Raw genomic sequence first — 16,986 nt, 5'->3', positions numbered from 1 at the left:
AAATTTATCCACGAGCACTTGACTAAATCCAAGTTTCAATCCAAATCCATTTTCACTCATTTCATTCAAATTGTATACTCTAGGAAAAGCTAAAGCAAGATAGCAGCTGCCCACCCAATTTTATGGCAGCTTGAAATAAGCCAGTTTCCCACAAGTATAATACATCCATATATATATATATATATATATATATATATATATATATATATATATATATATATATATATATATATATATATATATATATATATATATATATATATATATATATATATATATATATATATTCACTCCCAAATTGCCCACAAGCTTGGAGGAGCACACAGCAACACCTCCACCATCTGGTGCTTATTGTCCAACCTCCAACAGGAGACCTTTTATTCTGCCTGCACACAGCAGGGCCCCCTAAAGTCACGTGGGGCCAATACTCAATAATAAAAGGATCATGAAACACATGAACGTCGTTGCGCCATGATTTTAACATAGTACCCTCTGAGGAAGGGGTTTATTACCCTGAAACGCGTCAGGCGAACAAGAATAAAAGGTCTCCTGTTGGAGGTTGGACAATAAGCACCGGATGGTGGAGGCGCTGCTGTGTGCTCCTCCAAGCTTGTGGGTAATTTGGGAGTGAATTTTAAACACGGCCGTCCTGCCGTGGGAGGAAGCACCATCTCTGAATAACTAAAAAGAGAGGCTAAAGGAAGGAACTTTTCCCGTACTGGAAAGCACAGCAAATCATTGAGTCCACCCACCTACAGGTTTCTGCAATCTACTAGAGACATGTAACGCTGTTAGGATGGAAGATCACGGCGCGGTGTATCGGATCAGACTGCATGCCCCAGAATGCATCTGGCATGCAATCTGCACTCAGCAGGGCCTCCTGAAGTCATGTGGGGCAATACTCAATAATAAAAGGATCACAAAACACATGAACGTCGTTGCGCCATGATTTTAACCTAGTAGCCTCTGAGGAAGGAGTTTGTTACCCTGAAACGCGTCAGGCGAACAAGAATAAAAGGTCTCCTGTTGGAGGTTAGACAATAAGCACTGGATGGTGGAGGCGCTGCTGTGTGCTCCTCCAAGCTTGTGGGCAATTTGGGAGTGAATTTTAAACACGGCCGTCCTGCCGTGGGAGGAAGCACCATCTCTGAATAACTAAAAAGAGAGGCTAAAAGAAGGAACTTTTCCCGTACTGGAAAGCACAGCAAATCATCGGGTCCACCCACCTACAGGTTTCTGCAATCTACTAGAGACATGTAAAGCTATTAAGATGGAAGATCACGGCGCGGTGTTTTGGATCAGACTGCATGCCCCAGAATGCACCGGGCATGCAACTGCACTGAGCAGGGCCTCCTAAAGTCACGTGGGGCCAATACTCAATAATAAAAGGATCACGAAATACATGAACGTCGTCGCGCCATGATTTTAACATAGTAGCCTCAGAGGAAGGGGTTTTTTACCCTGAAACGCGTCAGGCGAACAAGAATAAAAGGTCTCCTGTTGGAGGTTGGACAATAAGCACCGGATGGTGGAGGCGCTGCTGTTTGCTCCTCCAAGCTTGTGGGCAATTTGGGAGTGAATTTTAAACACGGCCGTCCTGCCGTGGGGGAAAGCACCATCTCTGAATAACTAAAAAGAGAGGCTAAAGGAAGGAACTTTTCCGGTACTGGAAAGCACAGCAAATCATCGAGTCCACCCACCTACAGGTCTCTGCAATCTACTACAGACATGTAACGCTGTTAAGATGGAAGATCACGGCGCAGTGTTTCGGATCAGACTGCATGCCCCAGAATGCACCGGGCATGCAAACTGCACTCAGCAGGGCCTCCTAAAGTCACGTGGGGCCAATACTCAATAATAAAAGGATCACGAAACACATGAACGTCGTCGCGCCATGATTTTAACATAGTACCCTCTGAGGAAGGGGTTTATTACCCTGAAACGCGTCAGGCGAACAAGAATAAAAGGTTTCCTGTTGGAGGTTGGACAATAAGCCCTGGATGGGGAGGCGCTGCTGTGTGCTCCTCCAAGCTTGTGGGCAATTTGGGAGTGAATTTTAAACACGGCCGTTCTGCCGTGGGAGGAAGCACCATCTCTGAATAACTAAAAAGAGAGGCTAAAGGAAGGAACTTTTCCCGTACTGTAAAGCACAGCAAATTATTGAGTCCACCCACCTACAGGTTTCTGCAATCTACTAGAGACATGTAACGCTGTTAAGATGGAAGATCATGGCACGGTGTTTCGGATCAGACTGCATGCCCCAGAATGCACCGGGCATGCAAACTGCACTCAGCAGGGCCTCCTAAAGTCACGTGGGGCCAATACTCAATAATAAAAGGATCACAAAACACATGAACGTCGTCGCGCCATGATTTTAACATAGTAGCCTCTGAGGAAGGGGTTTATTACCCTGAAACGCGTCAGGCGAACAAGAATAAAAGGTCTCCTGTTGGAGGTTGGACAATAAGCACCGGATGGTGGAGGCGCTGCTGTGTGCTCCTCCAAGCTTGTGGGCAATTTGGGAGTGAATTTTAAACACGTCCGTCCTGCCGTGGGAGGAAGCACCATCTCTGAATAACTAAAAAGAGAGGCTAAAGGAAGGAACTTTTCCCGTACTGGAAAGCACAGCAAATCATCGAGTCCACCCACCTACAGGTTTCTGCAATCTACTAGAGACATGCATTGCCGTTAAGATGGAAGATCACGGCGCGGTGTTTCGGATCAGACTGCATGCCCCAGAATGCACTGGGCATGCAAACTGCACTCAGAAGGGCCTCCTAAAGTCACGTGGGCCCAATGCTCAATAATAAAAGGATCACGAAACACATGAACGTCGTCGCGCCATGATTTTAACATAGTAGCCTCTGAGGAAGGGGTTTATTACCCTGAAACGCGTCAGGCGAACAAGAATAAAAGGTCTCCTGTTCCTGTTGGAGGTTGGACAACAAGCACCGGATGGTGGAGGCGCTGCTGTGTGCTCCTCCAAGCTTGTGGGGAATTTGGGAGTGAATATATATATATATATATATATATATATATATATATATATATATATATATATATATATATATATATATTACCTACTGGCGGTCGCCAGTAGGTATATATAGTTAGGATTTTTTCCCTATGGGATTTCTGAAAATTCTATGTCTAATAACTTTGGCGTTTGTGGACGGAATTGGCTGAAATTTTCAGGAAAATGGCACATTTTGTTTCTGAGCAGCCCCTGAAAATTTGGGGGGTGTTCGGCAAGGGGGGGCCGAGAAAAAAGGGGGGTCCCAAAACACGTTTTTTCCCATGTTAATTTCCATAGGGCGGTTGGCCTCACTTTTAGCCCGAACGGCTGAATGGATTTGCACGAAACTTGGCAAAATTGTAGGGACTGTTAGCCCGATGTGCCTTTGCTAGGTCTCAATATATGTGCTCCAGTGGATTTTGAGAAATTAACGTTCAAAGTAAGATATATATCTGTAACAGCGCTCCGGGTAGCGATCCGGTTCGCATACTTTTCGCGTAACGGAACTTTGCGATGCGAAGCTGATTGGCTTTCCGGTGTCTGTCAACATTCTAAACAGTCCGGAGCGGCCGCCATCTTGTCTCTCGGTAGGATCGAGAGACAAGAGGAGGCCAAAACAAAGGGGTAAATTACCATAAGGGGGCATAGTAGATCCTCGTTGACCCCCTAGGTTTTATGTGGAGGTTTTAAAAGGTCCCAGCAGGGCAAAAAAAAAAAATTTTTTTTTTTTTTTGCGTGGTGAGCGCCTAGTACGCGAACCGGAAAGCGTTCTGGGCAGCGTACTATAAGGATAAAAGAATGATAGACTTTTCTAATACTGTATGTTAATTGTTTGTTGTTTTTGTTGATTTTTTTTTTTTTCTTTATTGATGTCACTGACCATGTCAAGAATGATGTAATATGTGACATGATCAGAAGTGGATTGCGGCTAACAGTATCTTTTCTTTACTCCCTATAGCTGTCTTTCTTGTAACAAAACTGTCTGTTTCCTTCCCTTATACTTACTGTTCTTTTTTAAAAAAAAATTTTTGGGTTCGCTCCTGGTTCGCGTACCGGAGTGCGAACTGGGAGCGAACTAAAAGAAATAGAGGTTGGCAGAGTTTCAAAAATTCTACCAATTTTTTTTATAATGGGGAGGTAGTTCTGAAAAGAACTTTTTTTTTGATTTTTGTTGTTTTAAATTTTTTTTATTATTTTTCTGAACATTTTTTATATTTTTTTTGTTTTTTCTGAACATTTTGTAATTTTTTTGTTTTTTGGGGGGGAGGGGGAAACAAAAATGATTCATTGAAAAGGGCTCAACAGGAGCAACGAAAAAAAGAAGAATTTATTTTTTGGGGCGCTTCGGGCAAACATGATTATTGATAGCTTTCACTATAAGAGTAATGCTACTTTCTCGGTAGCATATTAATTGGTTGCACCGCACGCACACTTGCTTTACTTCCCCCATGTCCATTTGAATGTTCGGGACCACCTCCCTCGCCTCTGGTCCCGATACTTCTTGGACGACAGATCTTCTCGCCATTGCCGGGGGATTTTGCTGTTCATCGCGAAGCTGGGCAGCACTATATTTGCTTGGGTGCCACCTACTCATATGCCTGTGCATCGTGTAATTTCCGAAGCTGTATTTCTTGTCAGTCCCCCTTGAAAGTCGATCGTCGCAAATACGGCAAAACACATATCTGGCATTGACTTTTTTTTGCCCTGCTGGAAATTAAAAAAATTGCCAGATGTAGTTTTCTTTTCTATTGTACCTCCTGGGCTCCTCTGGCAAAAACTCAGGCTCTTCCTCCTCTTCCTCCTCTTCTTGATCTTCCTCTTCTTCTATGATTGCTTGAGCAGGTGGTCCACTCTTCCCATGAGGAGGTGGAGGTGGTGGTGGGGGTACACTAGCTGAAGCAACTATTGAAGCCATTGCTCAACAATGAAAAAGGGTCTTTCTCTCACCAAGATGAAAGTCAGAGTGAGGAAAGAAGGAGGGGTTTTCATCATTTGTGAAAAGCAAAAGTTCTAAACCAATGAAAAGTATTAATTTTAGATCACATGACCTAGTATTACATCATTAGGAAACCAAAAGTGAAATGAACCAATGAAAAGTGTTATTACCGAGTCACATGACCTGCTGTGTTTACGTTTCGCGCTTTGCGCCGCTTTCCGGTCCGCTTCCGGGTCCGCTAACTTGGCGCGTCCAATGACGTATTACGCGACAACGCAAAACGTCATGCTAACGTAACAGTTACGCTAAAGGAACGTTTACCGGTTCGCGGACCGAGCCGCGGCTTTAAATTGAGCTAACGGGAAGCTGACCGGTTCGCGGACTGGGAGCGAAACAAAAACATTTTTTTTTTTAAATTGTCTAAAAAACATGTAAAATATATTTTAAGATTTAAAGAAGAATACATTTTACAGCTACAGATATTAGCTTTTAAAAAACCATTGAAATTCAATGAAAAAACCATAGGTTAAAGACCATATATAGTTAGGAATTTGCATTTACAAAACCTTGAAAATTCACTGAAAAAACCATAGGTTATAGACCATATATAGTTAGGGATAGCATTTACAAAACCTTATTTTATTCGCACAAAACCATTGAAATTCCATATATAGTTAGTTGCACTAACTATATATCGCGCACCCGCAATCCACTGCTGATGATGTCACATATTACATCATTCATGACATGGTCAGTGACATCACTGATGACATCACTGATGACATCTCAAATGACATCACTGATGACATCACTGATGACAACACCCAGTGACTATATGTTTCTGTAAAGTTAAAATATGTCTTACATATTGAAGAATGAGTAGATGTATAAGTGTCTGGATGAAGGATTTAGTAGGTGCATGACTGACTGTATGAGAGAATGATTAAATGTGTCTCACTGAGTGCATGGGTTAGTGACTAAAGTGTCTTAATATGGCAATCATTATATATGTTGTTCTGTAAACTGCTGCATGTTCAAATCAGTAGCTATATCAGTAACTATATGGGTTATTGAATGGTTGCCCAAGTATTTGTATGGGAGACTGAATGTGTGTGTGGGTGGCTGGGAGGTGTGTGACTCTGTGCATAGATGTGTGAGCAGTTGATTCATTATATGTATGGGTTCAAAAGTGCATGTGGAAACAGCTGTATGGGCGGTTGACTGTCTGCCTGAGTGTATTGGTGAGTGAATGGATTTCTCAGTGCTACATGCCAAAGTAAGTACATATGTAAAACACAGTACATGTGAGAGTTGACATATATAAATAACTGTGCATAAGAGCCAGTGAATGTGTGAGTGGCTGTATGGATCATTGTGAACATGTATCAGGGATTGTATAAGAGAGTAAATATGTGTTAGTATATGTTTGAATAAGTAAGGTGTGTATAACTGTATAGTTGAGTAACTCCATGGATAAGTGACAGTCTGTGAGTGTCTGTTTACACCGATTGTATCTAAGGTTATATTAGAGTCTGAAGATGTTCATTGTATTATCACATAAATGATATCATCAGTGATGTGATCAGTAATGTCAAATGAGATGTCATCAGTGATGTCATCAGTGATGTCATTTGAGATGTCATCTGTGATGTCATTTGAGATGTGATCAGTAATGTCAAATGAGATGTCATCAGTGATGTCATCAGTGATGTCATCTGAGATGTCATCAGTGATGTCATCAGTGATGTCATTTGAGATGTCATCAGTGATGTCATCAGTGATGTCACTGACCATGTCATGAATGATGTAATATGTGACATCATCAGCAGTGGATTGCGGGTGCGCGATATATAGTTAGTGCAACTAACTATATATGGAATTTCAATGGTTTTGTGCGAATAAAATAAGGTTTTGTAAATGCTAATCCCTAACTATATATGGTCTATAACCTATGGTTTTTTCAGTGAATATATATATATATATATATATATATATATATAGATGTATGTACAACACCTGAGCACACCGTATTAGTATTTCTAAATCAAGTAATGTAGATATTTTTCTAAAACAGCCAATGAAGTCTCAGCGTCCTGTATATTCTAAATCCGAAAAGTCTTAAAGGAGAATCCAAACAAATCTTCTTAGGTTGAGATCTGATTTTAATATCCACAGTTCGCAAGATGAAGGACAGCAGCCGACGCGCGTTTCGCCCGCAGGGCTTTTTCAAGGCTGCAAGCAAGATATTTATACATATCCATCAGATATTGATAACTTTCAATCTGATTTAAACATTGCAATTGTCAGTTGGGCATGCAAAATCCCTCGTGACTGAAGACAATCAACCCAGGTTTATACCAAACATATTTATGCCAGATAAAGTGATTGCAGACAAACAGAAACACCCTAGTGGATCAAGTCTCCCAGAGACCATAAGTTTATACTGGTGGAAAAGTAAGCATAAGTATTGGCCTTCTACAATATTCGAGGACCAAGAGAAAACCTCAATTTAAAATGCAAAGTGTCCTATTGGGGTGACTATAAAAGGAAGATAGGCACCAAATGTAGACCATAACCACCACAAGGTGCAAGAAACATTCACCTGTTAGTATAAAAATTCTCACCTATTTGTTCGTTATTCCAAGCGTTTGTAGGTGTATCAATATTTTCTTGTAAATGTACTCTTCTTGGATAGATGGATACAGTCCCCCAAAAAGGAATTCGCGAAAAATGTCGCTTGATGTGAGGGGTTGAAGTTTCTATTCTCACTCTGTGAAGATGACATCTATATTAATATTATTCCTTATTGGGCAAACTACCGTTACATGTCATTTGTACATTCTTATTCCTGATGGCTCCATGTATCGGTATTCATGGTGTTCATTGCTGGGCACAAAGAAAATCTCATATCAGTTTTACATTTTAAAGCCTGATGAAATAGTATATCATTTAGTCATGCGATTGTCACTGAGAATAAAACATCCATAAAATGGGGCTACAGTAGGCCAATGCCTAGTAAGCTCAGCCCTTAAGGTGAAAGCTCAGGGGAAAGCATATGTGCCCATAGTAAAACAATTTTTTTATAAGTATATAAAGAACTAAAAAATGACAAAGTTTTAGAACATTCCGCCTTACCATCAATATGATAGTTGTGACCCCAACAGATAAAAGCTTGCCCTCTTCCGAAGTCACCAATCATTATTGGTATTCAGATCCATCCTGTCCTATAGAACGTGTAATCCTCCTGAATCTTGATAAATCCAAGGTTTACACTTGTGTGAGACCAGATCAAAGTTGCAGCGAAGAAAGAAAGGGACAGTCAGCAAGAGAATGTGTGCTGCCGTGGCATTATTAATCTAGGCATGTATATATTTGTTACATCTTTCCAACCAATATGAAAGAAAACCATTTATTCCCATAGCTGACTAATTAAATCAGGTATGATTTCTTAGCTCGTGTGAAATATTCACTTTATAAAAAAATGGCTTTTACTGATATCGCACGAAGCCACATTTCCTGTGCAATCGCCCATTAATCAGGTCCGTTAAAAAAGTAAGTGTTATAAGGGTTGAAGTGGTGGCGAGTCGAATTGTCTGACCCCTATATACGGTGCCCCATGAGTTTATTTACAAATTTCGCCAACCACGAACATCCCGCCAGGGTAGACACAGGTCGCGACTTCTAAGATACAGATCCCACCTTTATCCTCAACCTGACTACGAGCATTTCTATATAAGTCTCACCTCGTATATCCATCCGTATGCTCAGCGTGGAGCCGACTAGTGCTTATTCCTCCTGTTTGATGCCGGTTTAGAAATCCCGCCTCTAATGCACTGCGGGAAGACGCTTATGCCATAATGGAAGTAGAAAGTGGACTTGCCCACTTGTACTCTAGCGCCGTTTGTGATTACGCGGCTGCCATTATAGAAAGCTATGGGTTTGTGAATCGAAAATGCCAGAGTCTATTCATTTCCGATTTAAAGACCAATTGGGTCTGAATTGATAGGGGGAATTAGATCTGAATCAATTAGAATCCGATTTGGGTACTAAATATAAAGTGGTTGGATCGAGAATTGGGGTCCAAATTGCATTGAAACAAGTTACCTCAGCAACTTGCTGGAAATGTAAATATTCTTGAAACTGAGTCATCACATATATATAAGAAGATTATTCCACCAATATAAACCATAAACACCAGTAGTCTTATGTCCACCATTACAATCTATGCTTAATGGTGCCGAAATGATTTCGTAAAGCAAAAAACATTACATAAACTAAAAGTGTTAAGAGGGAAAATCTAAGCAAATGATTGAAGGAATACCTCTATAAAATTCCTATGTCAATGATGAATATGGAGAATCATATCCAAGATGACTGGTTATTAGTTCATATTGGAAAGTATCCCTAGGTGTGCACACCAAAATTCAGTAATTGCAGTAAGTTCTTGTACATAAGCGTTGGTTTGAATGTCAGAATACCACCTATGGGCATACACAGATATGATCGTCCAATTGTACAGTCAGTTTCACATATGTAATGTAACATCTGTATGGCTGAAAAACAATCATTCAAGTTACTTATTCATTTAGAGAAATTCATGGAGATCTTTGAAAATGTTGAATCCACATTCTACAGCACGTAGTTTTATGATCCATAAACTTTCTGTCTTGCGTAGGCAGGACAGTTTATCACCACCTCTTGGTCCCATGCTGACGTTCTCAATGCCATGAAAGCCAAGTTTATGTAGATCATTGGCATTGTGTGTGGTGTTAAAATGTACTGCTAATGGATATTGAGTGTTGTTATTCTTAATCGCACGTATGTGTTCCTGTATTCTGTCCTTTAGGGCTCTGATGGTGCTTCCTATGTATATTTTGCCACACACACATACAATGCAATACACTACAAACTTTGTATTGCAATTTATGAAGCTATTGATGCTGTATGTTTTTTCTGTATTGTATTTGAACTCTGTCTTTCTGTGTAGCCCATATATATATATATATCAAATCAAATATAGCTTTATTCGATTTTTGTTATAAAAAATCATAAAAGCACAACAAAAAATGTGATTAGATATTTACTGATTTACAGTGTGAACACAACTTCTTCTGTTTGATACCAAAAAGGGTCAAGGCAGCAGACCAGGTCAAGCACTACTGGTTCTGTGTTTCTAAGTTCTGGGTGGTGCAAACTTCTTCCTACACCTGCTACCAATAGGTGTTTAGGTCAAAGATACAAAAGCAAAAGTGGAAGGTGCACACAACTAGAGTCCCAAGGAACGATAGTGTATTGTTTATCTTCTTCTTTATTTAGCAGTTTTTTTCAAATACAGGCACAGCCAACGCGTTTCGTTCCATTAGCCTTGTGGAACTTCGTCAGGGCGAACTGATTCAATTTTGGGATTGGAATCTATTCAGACCCACCTTGTGGATCACACAATAGCAGATTCTGGGTATTCAAAAGCATGTAACCTTCGTTTATTCAGAGAAGGTATTGAAAACTGGATATAAGTGGGTGCGCCCAGTAGGTGTTCTCATGCTATATCCCGCAGCGTTCAGAGTAAAAAGGAACTAGGTATAAAGCTGGTTCAAGGTGGGGTGGACATTCCCAGGGATTCTAAAATTCGCAACGATAATTTCTTGCTCTTCCCTCTAGTGTCAGGCTCCAGTACGGGCATAAATTCAAAAAGAAGAGGTCACCGGTCCGTAGTAAAACTCGGTGTTCGTGGTAATAACCCGGGACGCCGCCACGAGACGTTACATGAAATTGGAGCACCCGACTGCAGGTGCTCAGTGGTTATTACCACGAACACCGAGTTTTACTACGGACCGGTGACCTCTTCTTTTTGAATTTATGCCCGTACTGGAGCCTGACACTAGAGGGAAGAGCAAGAAATTATCGTTGCGAATTTTAGATGATAAGTTCCCTACATTGAACTTCTAAATCTTATTACGTTTTTCAGGTAAGACACCATCACGCTAATACATATTTCGCTGTCCATACGTTGTAGGAACATAAGGCCATTATTGCACTGTCTCAAGCCTTTTTTTAAAAAAATGGTATTAAAAATCTTTTCCTCTCGTTAGTATAAAATTTGCAGAAAAAGGTGACATGGATAGTTGATTGTTTTTAAACATCATCACAGGGGCAGGGTTTTAGATCGCACGACCAGTCATTAGTCTCAGGAAAGGTAACTAGTCTAAATACTATACCCAGTCTGAACCGAGTCACCGAATTACAAAAGGGGGTGGTGATGAACAGAGTGTCTGAGTTAAACAGACCACTCTTACCCAGTCCAAAGATCAGGGCTTGATCCATCACCGTTATTTATCTCACTGCCCCATCCCAGCTCAGAACCTGGCTATATGCAAATCAGTCTGTCCCTGGCCCAGTGCATCATGGGAACAGGGCAGACTAAACTACCAAGCCAATTCTTCACCAGAAAGGAGACAAGCTACCGGGGACCGGTTTCTGGCATTTCAGCCTTCTTCGGCCCGGCTTGCTTGAATCCTGATGGAGCAGTGAGAAAGGGACTCATGTCTGAGTATACCCTGCCACACCTATAGTGGCCAAAAACGAATTACAAAAGGGGGTGGTGATGAACAGAGTGTCTGAGTTAAACAGACCACTCTTACCCAGTCCAAAGATCAGGGCTTGATCCATCACCGTTATTTATCTCACTGCCCCATCCCAGCTCAGAACCTGGCTATATGCAAATCAGTCTGTCCCTGGCCCAGTGCATCATGGGAACAGGGCAGACTAAACTACCAAGCCAATTCTTCACCAGAAAGGAGACAAGCTACCGGGGACCGGTTTCTGGCATTTCAGCCTTCTTCGGCCCGGCTTGCTTGAATCCTGATGGAGCAGTGAGAAAGGGACTCATGTCTGAGTATACCCTGCCACACCTATAGTGGCCAAAAACGAATTACAAAAGGGGGTGGTGATGAACAGAGTGTCTGAGTTAAACAGACCACTCTTACCCAGTCCAAAGATCAGGGCTTGATCCATCACCGTTATTTATCTCACTGCCCCATCCCAGCTCAGAACCTGGCTATATGCAAATCAGTCTGTCCCTGGCCCAGTGCATCATGGGAACAGGGCAGACTAAACTACCAAGCCAATTCTTCACCAGAAAGGAGACAAGCTACCGGGGACCGGTTTCTGGCATTTCAGCCTTCTTCGGCCCGGCTTGCTTGAATCCTGATGGAGCAGTGAGAAAGGGACTCATGTCTGAGTATACCCTGCCACACCTATAGTGGCCAAAAACGAATTACAAAAGGGGGTGGTGATGAACAGAGTGTCTGAGTTAAACAGACCACTCTTACCCAGTCCAAAGATCAGGGCTTGATCCATCACCGTTATTTATCTCACTGCCCCATCCCAGCTCAGAACCTGGCTATATGCAAATCAGTCTGTCCCTGGCCCAGTGCATCATGGGAACAGGGCAGACTAAACTACCAAGCCAATTCTTCACCTCTAGTGTCAGGCTCCAGTACGGGCATAAATTCAAAAAGAAGAGGTCACCGGTCCGTAGTAAAACTCGGTGTTCGTGGTAATAACCCGGGACGCCGCCACGAGACGTTACATGAAATTGGAGCACCCGACTGCAGGTGCTCAGTGGTTATTACCACGAACACCGAGTTTTACTACGGACCGGTGACCTCTTCTTTTTGAATTTATGCCCGTACTGGAGCCTGACACTAGAGGGAAGAGCAAGAAATTATCGTTGCGAATTTTAGATGATAAGTTCCCTACATTGAACTTCTAAATCTTATTACGTTTTTCAGGTAAGACACCATCACGCTAATACATATTTCGCTGTCCATACGTTGTAGGAACATAAGGCCATTATTGCACTGTCTCAAGCCTTTTTTTTAAAAAATGGTATTAAAAATCTTTTCCTCTCGTTAGTATAAAATTTGCAGAAAAAGGTGACATGGATAGTTGATTGTTTTTAAACATCATCACAGGGGCAGGGTTTTAGATCGCACGACCAGTCATTAGTCTCAGGAAAGGTAACTAGTCTAAATACTATACCCAGTCTGAACCGAGTCACCAGCATACGTTCATAGCTCCCCCAAAGTTGTAATAGGTAAGCCTGAATTCCTGGGCCTGTTTGTATCAAGTAGTTTGCCATAACAGATTGTTTCCCTCTCTCTAGGGACCATCTTTTATCTTCCAGGTGTATAATGTATTCCTTTTTTAGTTGTTTCCTAGAAATAGAGTTCATACTCTTGGGATCTTCAAAATATTCTGGATGTCTAATCTCACTAGTCACAGCCCTGATATGGCTCAGCCATGGTATGTGTGCGGCCCTCTCCAATTTCATGCAGTCCGTGATAACACTACGATAAAAAATTGCCTGATCTGTCACCCAGAGCTTGTGCCACAATAAAACAGGATAAGTCCTGATGATGTCTTCTATATGTGACAAACCCAGCTCAAGGTGGCAGATGTGGTTGGCTGTGGAGCTAGGTACTACCAATAAATATTTTAAGAAGGCGTTCTCGCATTGTTGTAAGCTCTTAACATTAGCTACACCCCAGATGCCAGCCCCATATACTGCTGCAGAGATGCATTTGGCTTTATAAATGGATATCAACTCTGGAATTGGCTAATTGCCCAGTTTGCCAGCAAAGCTGGTTATCCCCCCAGTTTCTCTCAACATCATTTACTTTCTGGACTGGATTGCGGTCCCCCATTTTCCTGTGCATGCAAAAACTATGCCCAAATACGGAAAACTATTAGTGCACTCTATTTTCTGTTTATTCATAAAAACCCTAAATTTGTTTTTTGAAAGACGCCTACCCACATGTCATGCTAACATTTTCTTAATATTCACCCTAAGGCCCCTATCCTGCATATATTCAACACACTGTGTAAGAGCTCTTTGAAGGCCATTTTTTGTCCTAGACATTCAAACTGCGTTGTCAGCATATAATATGATAGGTATGGGACAGCCATCAATTACTGGATAATCATTTGGGTGCTCTGCCAGGTATTTACCTAGGCTATTTATATAAAGGGTGAAAAGAAATGCAGCGAGAACGCACCCTTGTCTCACTCCTTTACTTATTTTAAATCTTTTAGAGCACTCCCCCTGTTTCCCATACCTAACTCTCGCACCAGCATCCCTGTACAACTCTTTTAAAAACAACAATATGCTTGGATCAACACCAGTTTCGGTTAAAATGCCCCACAATTTTTCATGTACTACACAGTCGAATACTGAACTAAGGTCAACAAAGGTCAAGAATACATTGCCACCTTTTGCCACTGTATACTTATCAATAATCACACTCAAGTTCAGACCTTGTTCGACTGTCTCATGGCCTGCTAGGAAGCCGTATTGGAACTTTGTTTCCACACCCATTTCATCAGCCCAAATGTGTAGCTTATTCAAGATTACCCTCCCGACCACTTTCAGGAGGGAATCTAGCAGAGAGATGGGGCGATAACATGTCGGCTCATTTTGGTTACCTTTTTAAAAAATTGGTATGATTATTGAATCAGTCCAAGTAGAAATAAAGCCCTTTTGCATACAATTCATAAGGACGTTCATTAAAAGGGGGGCCCACAACTCAATATTATGCTTATAGATGTCCACAGGTATGCCATCAGGGCCAGGCGCTTTGCCTGCCGCACATTCTTCTATTGCTTTTATTACTTCGTCAATAGTCAGAGTGATTTCCAGGGGAAAGATCTTATCTTGCGTTCTCCCTTCATGTACCATAACCCTTAATTCTCCCCTTACTTAGCCTTCCACCTCCTTCATATCTGCCCTATCTTCATCCCCATGCTGTCATTAGAGAGGCCACTAAAATACTGTACCCACCTATCATCTCCAATTGCCACATCAAATATATCAATATCTCGCATGGATAAGAAAGGTGCATTAACTAATTTCCAGAAGCCTGTGTTGTCTTTATTTTCACTGGCCTTGTGCAAATTCTGCCATGCTTCTCTTCTTAATTCCAGTCTTCTCTTCTTTTGGGCCTGTTTATACATAAACCTAGCCTGTTTAATATCTGCCATAACTTTTGGTTTGATTTTCAAAACTCTCTAAAGATTTTTATGGGCATTACTGCATTCCTTGTCAAAAAATACTTTTTCCTTCCTGATATGATCTTTCCGTTTAAGGGCCACAAATAACATCTGTATGATTTTACTTGATATGTTTAAGAAGGCCTCTATAATATCTTCACCCTCCTTATCCTGATCTAAGCAAGTGTTAAAATCGGCTTCCTGTTCTTTAATAAGTTGGGTCAGGAAAGGCTGGGGTTCAACCTTGCTCCATTTTAGCGTATATCCATTCAGACTGGCAAGTGTTAAACCAGTGCTGTATTTTTCCCCATCTTTGCATTTCTCGTGTATCCTAAGCACCGAATTTAGATTAATACTTAAAGGGTAATGGTCGCTATATAGTATGCTATGTGTCTTAAACATATATATATATATATTGGTCATGTGATCAAGCCTCCTTGGAGGCGAAACGCGTCATGGCGGCAGCGCTGGCATTTATGGAATAAACCACTCTTTTGCACCAGCAATTACTGGGTCCACTCTTCGTCATTTTCTAATCGGGCAGTGTGAGTCTGTAGTGTGACGAGTTTCCTAAAAATATATATATATATTACCTACTGGCGGTCGCCAGTAGGTAGTTATAGTTAGGACATAGTTTCCATAGGAAATCCGCAACATTCTATTTGGAATAACTTTGGCGCCGGTCGACGAATCTTCGTGAAATTCTCCAAGAAGATGGTTTTCTCCGCTCCGCTCCTTCCCTGAAAGTTTGGGGGTCAATTGGGGGCCAAAAAAAAGAGGGTCCCAAAACGTGTTTTCCCCCATGCAATTTTCCATAGGGACTTTTAAGACGGGCTGCAGCCCAAACTGCTGAACGGAATTACACCAAATATAGCAAAAAGCTAGAGTTTGGTTCGCAGATGACGCTTTTTGTTAAATGGTGTAAATCCGTTCAGTAGTTCCTGAGAAAATCAAAAGTAAAATCATAGATATATCTATAGCCGAAGTACCGTCCAAGGATTATACGCGAACATGTGTGAAACCTATGTTTTTTTCAGTGAATTTCTAAGGTTTTTTAAATGCTAATTCCTAACTATAACATGGCTGAAACCTATGGTTTTTTCAGTGACTAAATATATATATATATATATATATATATATATATATATATATATATATATATATATATATATATATATATATATATATATATATATATATATATATATATATGTATGTATGTATATGTATATGTATATGTATATATGATTATGTATATATATATATATATTCACTGAAAAAACCATAGGTTTCACACCAGTTATAGTTAGGAATTAGCATTTAAAAAACCTATTAAATTCACTGACAAAACCATAGATTTCACACCATTTATAGTTAGCTGGAAATTTTACTGACATAAAACCATTGAAATTCCCACGTTATAGTTAGTTGGACTCACTATAACTTGCGCGCCTGTAATGCACTGCTGATGACGTCACATATTACATCACTCATGACATGGTCAGTGACATCACTCATGACATCACTGATGACACCATCCAGTGAATGTGTGTCTTTCTGAAAAATAAATTTGTTTTATATATGTATTTGTAAAGGTCGATGGAAGAATAAATGTTTAAATAAGTGTGTAAATGGATGTTTTTTTTAAAAAAAATTGGTTGGGTAACTGGCTTATTACGTGTATCTTAGTGAATACATATATTAGCGAGTATTTTTTAAATATTTAAATGTTTGTATCAGTGTTTCTCTTTGTGTATAAGTGGCTGCAGGGGTTGGTGACTGACTCACTGTTTGTATGTGTTTTGAAGACAGCATATGTGCAGGACTGTATGGGTGGATGAGTGTGTATATGTGTGTGTTAGTGAGTGAATGACTGTCTCACTAGTGTCTTCATTAGTAACGACATATGTTTTAATCTAGTATATGTGAGTATTGATGTATATAAGTGAGTATAGTATATATAGTGAGAGATTGTAGGAGTTCCTGT

The sequence above is a fragment of the Lissotriton vulgaris genome, chromosome 6 (genome assembly GCF_964263255.1).
Source record: "Lissotriton vulgaris chromosome 6, aLisVul1.2, whole genome shotgun sequence".
Lineage (NCBI taxonomy): Eukaryota > Metazoa > Chordata > Amphibia > Caudata > Salamandridae > Lissotriton > Lissotriton vulgaris.
Note: the sequence above shows the minus strand (reverse complement) of the source record.